Source organism: Nannospalax galili, unplaced genomic scaffold (genome assembly GCF_000622305.1).
Source record: "Nannospalax galili isolate Female #2095 unplaced genomic scaffold, S.galili_v1.0 scaffold284, whole genome shotgun sequence".
In the NCBI taxonomy this organism is placed as follows: Eukaryota; Metazoa; Chordata; class Mammalia; order Rodentia; family Spalacidae; genus Nannospalax; species Nannospalax galili.
The window spans coordinates 3,978,578-3,989,945 of NW_008354281.1; the positions used below are offsets into that span (position 1 = coordinate 3,978,578).

At 43.3% G+C, this 11,368-nt stretch overlaps 1 protein-coding gene across 1 annotated transcript in view; it reads right to left on the bottom strand.

Annotated features, from left to right (window-relative positions):
- LOC115067430 (oxidation resistance protein 1-like) overlaps positions 1-7,357 on the bottom strand; it is a 391,627-nt gene extending 384,270 nt beyond the window's left edge. The window contains exon 1 of the mRNA XM_029555216.1: positions 6,986-7,357. The gene's annotated coding sequence lies outside the window, so the exon portion shown is untranslated. The remainder of the gene's footprint in view (positions 1-6,985) is intronic.
- Between the last annotated feature and the right edge of the window lie 4,011 nt (positions 7,358-11,368).

The window sequence follows — 11,368 nt, forward strand, 5'->3', positions numbered from 1 at the left end:
AAGTGGGGGGCTTGTGTGTGCGCTGTTTTGGTGTGTTTATGGAAAAAGGCTTGTTGTTTGGGGGGGGGGGGGTCTGTTTGTTTGTTTGGTTTTGTTTTTTTGTATATAGAAATTCACTTATTTATATATTTATTTTTAATTTTTTTGAATTTTTGTGTATTTCATAAAGAATTTCTCAATCTTAAGCATCTTTTTGCCCCCTTACCCACTGGCACCCTCCCATAGCCCCCCACTGGAATTCATACATTCTGTCATTTGTGTTAAAGCCTACTGTGTGAAGTTAGTGTCCCCAGACTTTCCTCAGTGCAAGTTCATCTACTGAGGTCTGGTCAGCCTATCTAGAGTCCCTCACTTTAGGAAGATCAGCTCTTCCTCACCCAGAAGTAATCAGTTGTCAATATTTCTTCAGCTAAGATTGGGGTCTGCTGTTCATTTCCCCAATTCTATGCTGGGTTTTTGTCTGTTTGAGTTTGCCTAGGTCTTGTGCATGCTGACACCATTGCTATAGCCTCATATCAGGAGGGTCCCAAGCACTTATAGGCTTTTTTTAAACTTTCTTCAGCCATCCAGAGAAAACTATAAATTACTAACTTAGAAGAGAGTCTGAGTCCACACAACACTACACACTGAATATTATAGAGACAGAAGAAACACATCATAATTAAGGGTGAATGTCTTGGGAGGCATGCCAGGCTCCTTGTTTCTTACAGTGAATAAGCACTTACAGACCAAAGTAACATCTTCCAAAAGTAAGGCTCCTCTTTTCAAGCATTACAATGCATGACTCTTTAGGATGATAAACTGAAGTGAAATTTAAAGTGGAAACTCTCTTAGCCTTAGCTATAGCAGAAATTTCAAAATCTATTTATTGTTGTTCTTGAGTTCACCAAGGGCAGCATACACTGCTTGGAAAAAAAGTGCAATGCTCATGCTACTCTGCTTCCAGCTGGAACTATAACTGGCATGCCAGTGGGCAGCAAGCTTGCCTCTATGGGGAAAGGAACTGCTATAATATCTTACTGAACCCTGCAAAGTACCTTCTGATATGTCAATAAATTTGTTTTTAAATATTTTATGTTATTTTTATTTTATGTGTAAGAGTGTACTGCCTGCATGTATGTAAGCGTACCCGTGTCATGCAATGCAATGCACAAAGAGGTCAGAAGAGGGTGACGGAGTCCCTGGAACTGGAGTTACAGATGGTTGTTAGCCACCATGTGGGTGCTGAGAATTGAACCCTGGTCCTCTGCAAGAGCAGCCAGTGCTCTTATCTGTTGAACCATCTCTCCATCCCCTATTCTGATAATTTTAAATGTAGCTCTAACCTACAGTTTAGTATCCACAATACAAAAAAAAAAAAAAGTGCTCAGTTTTGGGGTCATTTTGGTCTTCTCAAAGCAGTACAATGTAATAATACATGTTTTCCAAACTTTTTGCTTCAGATATTTGCAGGACAGAACTAATATGAGACTGCTTCACTCTGGTATCTACAATCTGCTGTATTATGGCTATAAGAATAAAGAGTCAGGCACAGCCCATTCAACAAGTATCTGCACAGAGACCATCTCTCCTAGCTCAGATGTCAAACACAATCAATAACCATTTCCTAGAGAAAGGAAAAGGCAAGCAAGGACTGACCTCCTTCACCTCAAATCTCTCCTTTCCTCCTCCTGTCTCCCTCACATTAAAAAGAAAAAAAACTCTACCCAACTCTTTCTCCTTAACAGTTTCTTTTGCTTTCTAATTTAACCAAATGTTCTGAAGTCTTTTGAAGATTCATTATATAGAACTGTTTCAAATTTAACAAAAAAAAGAATACCCATTTTGTGTTTCTTTTGATAAATACATTTTGAGACATATATAAAAAATATTACCCTAATGGACTTGGTTTTATAAACTGCTTACACAAGGCAGCTGTACATTGCAAATTCCAGAGTCTCAAAGCATAGGAGAGGATTTGCTATTGTTAAAGCTATAAATGCTTTCTGAGTTATATTAATAAATATGATTCCCACTGTTTCATATTTTCATATAGTCCAGAAATAGGCTCTTCTATCAACCCATGTTGCTCATACTGGTTCTGATTTTCTCAGCTGGTTCATTATTCCCTTGGGAAAGAGAGCTAGCCTTTGTAACAGCAGGATCATGTATCTCATCAAATCAACCCCAGTAAGGACACCAGCAGGGAAATCAAGGCTACCTATGTAGAAACCCAGGGCTCTTCCTGCTGTTACCTGTACCTGTGTTCCACCAGGACACAGGAAAGAGCTCTTTCTGTTTGTACACACAGGAGAGTGGGAGGGTTCACCAAGGACTCAAGGGACTTGACAGGTGTATGAATTCTGGGCTCCGTAGGAATCCCTCAAGGATATTAATGGCCAAAAGTGCAGGGTATGCTTATTAGAGTAGGAGAAGTAAGCAGTTCTAATAATGATCCCTTCAGAATGAATCAGAAAAGAACCAACAATAAATAGGAATAAGCGAGAAAAGCCAAAGAGCAATGGAAACCCTGTCCAAACGCCTTCACTTTCTCTAGGCCTCATGTGATAATGACAAAGCTCTTACCTAATAAGTGCTCTCAGTCTTGCACGCAGGCTCTGTTAGAACAGCACCCAGATCTTATTTCATTTATGAGTGTGCACTATTGTTCTTCTTTCCTAGGCAAGACATTGTAGTACAAACTAAAAAGGCTTGTTGTCTCTCAATACACATCATTCTGTTGATTTAGTATGGAATCCAAATACAGGAAAATTATATGGGTCTCTTCTCGTTCCCTGTAGCTATCTGAATACTAAAGTTTCATTCTGGAATATTTCATGGGATGTCAGCTAACATTTTTCTCTGATTCTGCTCAATCGCTCAATAAAGGAAAAATATGTTGTTTTTCATTTTAAATTAATTTCAATTTAGAAATTAACATGCTTAGAAGCAACTGGGAACACAGTAAGTGGAATATACAGCTGAAAGTGCTGTTATTATCAAGTGTTAGGTCAGTTCACATTACATACATATGCATCAAACCAGCTGTCTAGAAATTCCTAGGATGAGGTTATTTTTTTAAGATTTATGTATTTCATTTCATTTTAAATTATACTTCTTTATTTTATTATTTATTTTATGCTATGTGTTTGAGTGTTTTGCCTACATGCATGTAAAACATGGAGGCCAGAAGAGGGCATCAGATCTCCTGGAGCTGGAGTTAAAAGCAGTTGTGAATTATCCTGTGATTGCTGTGAATTTAATCCTGGTCTTCTGCAAGAGGAGCAAGTGCTTTTAACCACTGAATGATGCAACTCTCCAACCTCCATATGTTGTTTTTGGGAATGAAAAGAAGTTCTGCTAAAAAGAAGCATTTTATTTTCATTGAAACACGTGTTTTTGGACATGGACATTTCACAGTGAATGTCTCAGAAAAATAACTGTTTATTATCAAGATGGCTTTCTGATAGGAATATTTTAGCATCTATTTATTTATTTATTTATTTATTTATTTATTGTGTGTATGTGCATGAGCCATGGCACAAGTGCAGCAGCCAGAGGGCAACTAGCAACAGCCTGTTTTTGTTTTCTTTTAATATTTTATTATTTTTATTTTACGTATATGAGTGTGTTGCCTGCATGCATGTGAGTGCACTTGTGTCATGCAATGCTGTGAAAGTCAGAAGAGGGCTTTAGATTCCCCTGGAACTGGAACAGTTCATAGCCACCATGTGGGTGCTGGGAATCAAACCCGGGTCCTCTGCAAGAGCAGTCAGTGCTCTTAACTGCTGAGCCATCTCTCTAGCCCTGCAACAATCTGTTTTTAAAGGGGTTATTCATAATCCTAAGTGTACTGAGTCATGGTTTCTGAACATCAGCTATATTGACATCTGGGGCTGTATTGACATCTGAGGCTGGATAACTATGGGAACTGTCTAGTTCAGCATCAAATGTTAGCCACAACCCATGCCGTAACTTAACAAATGCTAGCAGCACATGCATCCCAAAGTTGGAAGAAAACAAGAGCATCTCCAGGCATTATTAGTGTCGCTCGGGAAGAGTAGCCTTAGCTGAGGAAGACAGCTCCAAGCCTGTCAGTAAGCTCCATCCTTGGAGTGAAACAAAATGATTTCTCTTCTACTTTGACTGACATTTCTTTTATTCTCTTGGAGTGATTATGCCATTTTTTTCAATACCTTTACCTTAGGGCAGCAGATCCCATTGACTATTTGCCAAAGCTTAGCTAGGCTTAGGGACAGATCCTTCAGGAGAACTGTCAAATTAGGCTTTTACTTCAGAACTCCAGAATAAGGAAGTAGCCCAAGGGTACATACAATCCTTTGTATTTAAAAGACAAGATATAGAAGGAAGAATCTTCTCATTTCACACTAAATTGAGCATTATATAAATAAAGCCTTCACCTCCACACCCTCATGAGATCTTCAGATTCCTCATCTTTGCGTCTGTTGAACACCCTAATCAATATGTCCAACTCTCCTTCCTCCTTGACCCCCAACCAAATCAACACGAGCAAGCATATGACGTTATATTTTATTGGAACAATATTTTGGAAAAAAATGGTGTTCAAAATAATCTCTTATTGAACTTTCACATGTTCTATTATAACCAGTTTTAAAATCACAGTAATAGAAGCACATGATGCCAACAAAAGCATTTTTATTCAAAATTTCTACCTGACAGATGTCTAGAAAAATACAGATTTTCAAAGGATGTTTTCTCAACAGTGTACCAAAAGCTGGGCCAGCCAGTCACATGAAATAAAATGCCATGCCCTGGCCACTAGAGCTCGTACTGTTCTCTGCTGTGTCTTTAAGGGCAGGTATCACTGTGCAAGCCAAGCCAAGCCACTGTCCTCAACTCACTAACAAAGTTATTTCCCTTCATCTCAATCCCCCCCACACTACAATTTGATGTGCCAAACACATCCCATGATTACATGCACAATCTCAGAGACTCATTCTCTGAAGCAGCAGCCTGGGGCCACCATTCCCACACACCCCTCCTTTAGATCCACAGATGGCCCAGGCTTCCAACAGCATCTTCTGTTTCATTTCCTACATCTAGCAAAACATCTCTTAAAATGTGCTGAGTGAGGACAAAACATAGCAAGCTGAAGGAGCTTGAGAAGGCACACCATGGTGACAACCCTCTTTTCATTTAATTTCTGATCCTGGGACCTGTAAGTACTTTCTGATTCATTAGCTGGTGTGTGAATATTTGCTGGTCAAAGGGCCCGTTTTGCATACCGATTTTTGAAAAAAAATTTTTTTTTTACATTAAGCTAGTCCTTTCTTCCTTAATATTTACACGCTTTCCATCGAAGAGGTAAGCGATGGTCACTGCCTGTTTTCCCATGCCTCCTCTTTGGACCCACCTGCTTACTGAATCCACAGGCAACGTCACCACCACCGCGTTACCTGCAGGGGCGGCAGAGAGAACCACAGACACCCAGAGGAGTAATGCCTCTAGAAGGCTCCAGGGTTCAGAGCCCATCTGACAGCAGGAACTCCTAGGGCTCCCTTCCAGAGTCCAGGAAGGGAACAGTCCTGCCTGAGCGGCATCCTCCAGTGTGAAATCCGGAAAGACCAGTGGCATCTGGTTTCAAATAAAAGGTGACCCGGGAAGAGGCTAAGGAGGCGCACTGTTGGGCCGAAAAGAATGTAACCCTGGAGGAAAGAGGCAAAAGAGAGTCCAGGCAGAAAGCTTGTTTCCCTTAATCCTCTTCCAGGGCCACTGCGGAGTCTTAGGTCTCCTTGTCATGGAGACAGACTGCAGCAACACACGCGACCCCAGCCGGCAACCCGCACAAGCGTGCGCGCACACGTACACTCACACTCCCCGCCGCGAGTTGCTTGCTGCAGACTTCTGCCTGACTTCCCAGTCCAAAACACAGCACCCCCCCCACCCCACCCAGTGAGACTAGGGATTCCTGTGGTCTAGAACAAACACCACTCCTCCTCCGTGTAACACACAAATCCAGATCACAGTGCAAGAGCCGGGATCCACGAAACGGAAGTACCGGTGGCTCCCCATAAGTGACTACCTTCCCAACTGCCTCATCTCTGTCCACATCTCCCACCAGGGAGCCCAGGCGCCTGTAAACCAGGTAGGAGATGGAGGAGGAGCCCAGATTCCAAAGGAACCTCAGAGAACCACTACTCGACCACTAATCTAGGGGACGTGGCTCACAGGTAGTCTCCAGTCCTTTTCCCATCCTTTCAGTCCCAGCAGCAGCAGCCCCGTTCACAGGCGCGGTCCCTGTTTCACTCCTCCCTCCCTTCCCCCAAATCTTTCATCACCTTTCCAGCTCGCCCTTCCAGGTCACTTTCTTCACTCAGCCGATTCTCAACATGTGGCCTCACACACTCCCTTGGGAGCGGAGACTTGATTCAAACCGGCCTGTCTCCATCATTATATCTTCTTAGCTTGCTCCGATTCCCCAGATTAACCAAGTCCACCCGCCCCTTCGGAACCCACTGAACCTTCCGCTGGTGTCCTATGCTCTCTCGTTCAAATTCGCTTTTCCGGCACCCCACTTTCCACCAATTTTCCCTCCTGTCATCCTGGTTCAGGACAAACTAGCCCCCTACTCTGTGCTCTCGCCCTCTGTCCCTCCCAGGGATACCCCACTTTCCCTTTGCGGCTGGGCTCAGGCAGGCTCCCGCTCCTCAAACCTACCCTTTCCATCCCTCACTGGCCGGCTCCCGACTGCCGGCTCCCCTTCCTCCACTAGTGGTCCTTCTTCCCAAGTATCCCCCACTTGACCCCTGAACCAGTCCCGCCGTCCTGCTCTGCCCTTCGCCTTTGCGGGAGCATCCCTGTGACCAGCCGCTTCCGAACTGTCCAGCGGCTCGGAGGAGCGCGGGGCACCGGAGACAGAAGCCCGCGGGCTCACCCGGTGTCCAGGCGCTCCTCCCGCCCGCCGGCCCGGGCTCCCCGGGGCTCCCAGCCCTCGTCCCATCACCCAGCAGCCGCATAAACTTACTTGCAGGTTGCCGGGAGGGGGCTGCGGTGAGCGGCGCGGGCCCCGCGGTGGCGAGTGCGCCCCTCTCGGCGGGGCCGGGCGCGGCGCTGGCACTGTGAGGAGCCTGACGCAGCCAGGCTCTGCCCCCGCCGCCGGGGCCGCCAAGCGCTTGCAGACATGCTCAGTTTCCGGACCTGCCCGCGTGGAAGCTACCAAGAGCCAGCCGCGGCGGGGGAGTCGGCCCCGGCAGCCGCGAGCTGGAGGCGACCAAGTTGGCGGCCCCGGGAAGAGGGGGGTGACGAGCTGCTAAAATTAGCTGCTGCGGAAGGAAGCCGCCGGCTGCCAGTGCACCCCCTCGCCGCGCATCCCCGCCGGCGTGCTCGGGCAGCTCGCGTCCCGCAGCGTCCCTACCCTGGGAAATGGGGCCGAGCCACCTGCGCGGATGGCCAGAGCCCAGTCCCAGCCCCAGGCTGCCTGGGAACAGCCCCCATCTGCCCTGCAGCCCTAGTTTCAGGACCTAGCCAAAGACAGTGAGGAAAGTTGAGCTGAAATGATGCAAAAACTCCTCTGCGACAGACTTTTGAAGAGGAGGAAAAAGTTTTTTGGAAGCTTGATTTTGTTGGAAAAAAAAAAAAGAGGGAAGGCGGGTAAAATTCAGAGAACCTGCCAAGGGGCGGCGTGGGGCGGGTTGAAGGGGCTCTGGAAAGAGCTGCTAAAATTCGGTTTTCTGTTCCAGCTGTTTGCGAGTTCGTATTCCGCAGGATTTTACATAATTCGTTGACACGCACCCTGACCTTGGAGGTACTGTTGTTTCTGTTGCTAGAGCTGTCACTTACAGCAACCTTCTGCAGCTCCCACCTTTGCCAGCTTGGCTTCCCGCTAGGAGAAAAGGGGAAACTGAAGTGGGTAGGTTCCAGTCAGAACTGGAACCTGGGCGTTTTGTCACCTTGAGGAAAGCTAGTTTATCCTCTCGACAGGATGTGCGCAGGGTTTTGAGAGCTCAGGCAGCCACATCAGCCCACGGATCTCAGAGCCACCTGACCTGCAAGCGAGCTGTTTCCTATTAATTTCCACTCTAGTCCACCTCAGCTCCTGACAATTATACGTACCTGTTACTGGCATTTAAAGTGAAATGTGCAGGAATATTTCTCTATGTAGAGAGATAGATGAAGGGTGATTAGGGAGTGAATAGGCATAAAGTACAATGACGTGCATGTATGTCATAGAGAAACTTTTATATAGTGAAAAAATTAATAAAATTTTTGAAATGTAGAAATTGGTCAAGTTCTACTTTTATTATTTGCATCTGGCACAATCACCAAATTAGAATCATTTATGTTTGACAGAAGAGGACACTGAAGCCTGAGGTAACACCTTGTTGAACACAGAATCTGTCAGATGAGAAATTTACAAGATTTAAGCACAACTTATCCCCCAGAATCAGGAGCTCCACCTGACGTAAGGGATCAGAAAAATTAGAAGCTATTTTCAGTGCACATGACTAAATTTGTTCTGTTACATTTTTTCCTATTTTTAAGTTGAAATTCAGAGCTTAGATGTGACTGTGTTTCATCCCATTTGTTCAGAAAGAATTACTGAAAATTTTCCAAGGCCATGCATTGACTAGGAATGCGTTCCACACATATCACATAGTCCTTCATAAAGACACGTTCCTTTGTCATTATTGAAAATTAATGGTTTTACTACCACAACTAAAGCCACACAGATGTGATTTTTCACAGAACTATAGTAATATATGTTTATCAGTGTTGGTGTATCTTCCTAAATTGGTCCCTTCCATCCCCAATCACAATTTAGTTTGATTTTTAGGATTTTTTTTGTCTGCTGATGTTAAAAATGTCATTTGTAGGATCAGAATCATGCTTTACGACAACACCAATTTACTAATTTTCCATAACTTGGAAAATCAAGGTAGAATTTAGAATTTCCTTGCATTATCAACACAACTTACTCATTCCTTCCTGTCAATGTTAAAAGAGGATGAAAAACAAAAGTCATGTTCGTGCTTGTTGTTAGTCACTCTTCCACAATCACCAGTCACAGTAGTAAGAGATGCTTTCATGATACAGCATACATATTACATATAGTCATGAAGCAGGTCATGTTCTGATTTTAAAGTCCTTTGTGGTTCCTACATTAATGCATAGTTCCAAAACACATTGCATTCAAGACTTGCAACGCAAAATGATAGAAACTCAGTGTAACTAACATAGGCACATGAAGAATATTCATTTGTTTGTCCTGGTAGCTCTGAAGTAGAAGCAGGAGGGCTTCTCCCTGCATACAAACATCAGAAAGAATATAGTTTCCCCTTTTACCTCCCCTGCACTGACCATTGCTTCCTGTGTTCATGATAGTATTATTTAGGTTATGACCATAGTGCTGCTTCATCTATATACAGATAACAAAGTTTGCTATCTTGATTTTTGGGTTTTTGTTGTTGCTGTTGTAAGCTGGTTTGGTTTGATTTTTGGTTTGTTTTTTTTTTTTTTCTTTTTTTTTTTTAAGCCTTTTGTTCTGGTAAGAAGAACCCCACGTAGCTCTCCATCCAGACTCACAAGAACAACTCTGTCTGTCCACCAGAAGAAAGAAAATTTCTCAAACAAAGAACGCTCAGGTACCAGAAGGGATAGGTAATGCCCACAAGATAGGAAGAACAGATATTCACTGCCTTCATGAAGTGTCTTGCTTCACTGCAGACAAAAAAGGACAGCAATCCTGGTGGAATATCTATTGGTCAGAGTTACTCAGAAATGAGCAAAAGAATAATAAGGCTTTGAAGTAATTTTCCCCCTATGTCTTTTAGGTGAGATGCTTTGATTTCCCAGCCTAAAGGTAACAGTTCCCTCTTTGTTGTCTTTTCATCTTTATTTCAAGGCCTGGGTTACTTCCAAGGTGATGCCACTCATTAAAGTCATCTAATGAGAAATATAGACAGCTGAGGCCTCCAGTCCATAGTCTGTCTCTACAGGAAAAGAATGTTTTCCATATTATAAAGCCTTTCTTTTGTGGTTCAGTATACTTGGCCATTATGTAGACTGTGTGATAATAAGAAGTGGACATTTTACCTTTACCCTCCAAGCCTGAACAGATGGAAGAGTTGATGATGATGTCCCTATAGCTACCATGTTGTAACACTGTTAGAATTATTAACTTATTTTGAGACAGAATCTCTTGTAATCCAGGTTGGCCTTGAATTCAACTATGTATCTGCGAATGAATGAGTGCTGGAGACCAAGCCGACAGCCTCGTTCATGCTAGAAAAGCATTCCACCAACTGAACTATATCCCCATTCTTACAATTATTTAAATAATTTGTTCTCTTGAAATTTCCAGTTCCTTTTGCCTTGAAGTTTCATAAAATTATGAATAAAATATATAAAATTAACCAAACACAAAATAAACAAAATCACCAAATCTCGAATCTTTCCTTTGATCTTCTTCTTTGACTTCATCCATAGTCTTCTGCAGATTCCTCTCTCGGCTTCTTACACACCACACCTCCTCTCCTGGTAAGACTGTTCCTCCTTCTTAACTAATTCATTGTTCCTTTCTCTTTTCTGTAACTCTTCATTAGTCTCTTATTCCACGCTCTTATATTTTCCTTATAACTATATTAACTTTTTTTCCCCGCTGAACTGCAAGGTATTGGAGGATTGGCACTGTGACAATTTTTATGTGTACTTTGCTCTTCACTGCTCAATAGATGCTTGCTGGGGCATTCATGGGTTGTTAATAAGATGCTAATAGTAAGATTCTTATTTAGATGTAAAACAAGATGGCTAGGGCAAACACTTCATCACTCGGTTTCAGAGAGTGGAGGGCATGTGGAATCAAGGTCTGAAAGAAGAATGCCATGCACTACAGACTTTGCCTTCTTCAGCTCTTCCTCTTTTAGTTTTTGTTAGCAAAATTATCGAACTGAATTCTTTTTAAAATTTACTTTTAGTATTTTTCTTTTATGTATGAATGTATTGCCTACATGTGTGTGAGTGCACCCGTGCCATGCAATGCCCACGGAGGCCAGAAGAGGGTGTTGAATCCCATGGAACTGGAGTTATGAACAGTTTTTAACCTGTCATATGGGTGCTGGCAATTGAACCCAGGTCCTCTGCAAGATCAGCCAGTGCTCTCAACTACTGAGCCATCTCTCCAGCCCCTAACTGAATTCTTTAAGTATGTGCTATGCCCTACTATCAACTGTCTCTTATACCTCTGGATGTTGGCACTGATTCCAAGCATGTTCTGCTTCTCCTGCATAAGGACAGCCCCTTTTAGACCTGTGGACATCCAGTTCCCTCTCTGCTGCCTGTCTTTCACAAAAATTTTGCCCTTAGAAAATCAGAACTAAGATGAAAAGGTGAAAATGTTCCTAAATTACTT